The sequence below is a fragment of the Aplysia californica genome, unplaced genomic scaffold (genome assembly GCF_000002075.1).
Source record: "Aplysia californica isolate F4 #8 unplaced genomic scaffold, AplCal3.0 scaffold00648, whole genome shotgun sequence".
Taxonomy (NCBI): Eukaryota; Metazoa; Mollusca; class Gastropoda; order Aplysiida; family Aplysiidae; genus Aplysia; species Aplysia californica.
Window position 1 is genome coordinate 301371 of NW_004797918.1, and position 1197 is coordinate 302567.

Below are 1197 nucleotides of genomic sequence, written 5' to 3' on the forward strand. Positions count from 1 at the left end.
TTAGGGGGAGGGAGTGAATGGGTGAGTGAGGGAGGGAGGGAGGGAATGAGTGAGTGAGGGGGAGGCAGGGAGCAAGCAGAAAGCAAGTGAATGGGTGAGAGTAAGTAAGTACAAATGAGCAGTTTCTCTCACACTAATAAGCAAATATCTCATAATCGAAATTCAGTGACGTCATTCTACGTCAGCCAGCTCTACACGAAACATTGGGTCCTGACCTAAGCCAAGGGCGGGATTATGGCAACACAATGTGGCAGTTGTTTTCATCATCAAGATGCTACTATAGATGATGGGTGGGGTCAAGTTGATGACCAAACTAAACAACGCCTAGCCTACCCCTCACCGCTCACAGCACTCAGGGATACGGAACTTTGACAACCGGAACAAAACTCTTACTCAACCCTCGTCTAACGTTTTTATTACACATTACAACATACCGCCAGAAGTAGTTATGTATCGGAAGCGCTTTTTAGTGCGTTTGTTTCTGACTCATGTGAAAAGTATGGGAAGTGTAAATAATGTAGATAAATGGGATGGGAAAAAATATATATCATGAAGACATGACCGTCGTTCATCGCTGATGTTACTTTTGTAGCTTTTGTTTTTAGGGGGGGGGGTTCTTTCATTTTTCTTGTTGTTATGTTTCCTCTTCTCTAACTACCAGACACTGCACACGCCCTTCTATCTTGGCCACAATAAAAACTGGGACTCCTCTTCGAATGCAGCTTCCACAATAAAAATAATTCAGACACACTGGCATCCTTCAATGTTATAACACAGAGCCCGTTCACCCTATCTATAATCTGTGTATAACTTCGAATGTACTTTGTAGATTTTGAATGAATTAGAATAGTAAGGAGGGGGGGGGGGCTGTTGCATCCAGAACGAGACAGTTTAGTTAATTCCGAAGGCGGGCTTTGCTCATGGCCAACCCATGCTGAATGAGAAGGATAAAACGTCCCAGCAGAAAGATTGAGAAAAAAAATCCCCCCCACGCGTAAATGGAGCTAGTTTTCAATGTGGGGCAGTGAAGTGCCTAACCGCTAATTAACAGACGTCCACGTGGGTTTTATTTAAAATATCCCTAAAAGTATATAGCTTAAAGACTAGATACCAGCAACAGCATTTCGGCAATAACTGGGACCTCTATCTATCTATCTATCTATCTATCTATCTATCTATCTATCTATCTATCTATCT

At 42.6% G+C, this 1197-nt stretch overlaps 1 protein-coding gene across 4 annotated transcripts in view; it reads left to right on the forward strand.

Annotated features, from left to right (window-relative positions):
• Window positions 1-1197, forward strand: part of LOC101852271 (cell division control protein 42 homolog) — a gene marked incomplete at its 3' end in the record, with an annotated part of 21868 nt that overhangs the window by 11976 nt on the left and 8695 nt on the right.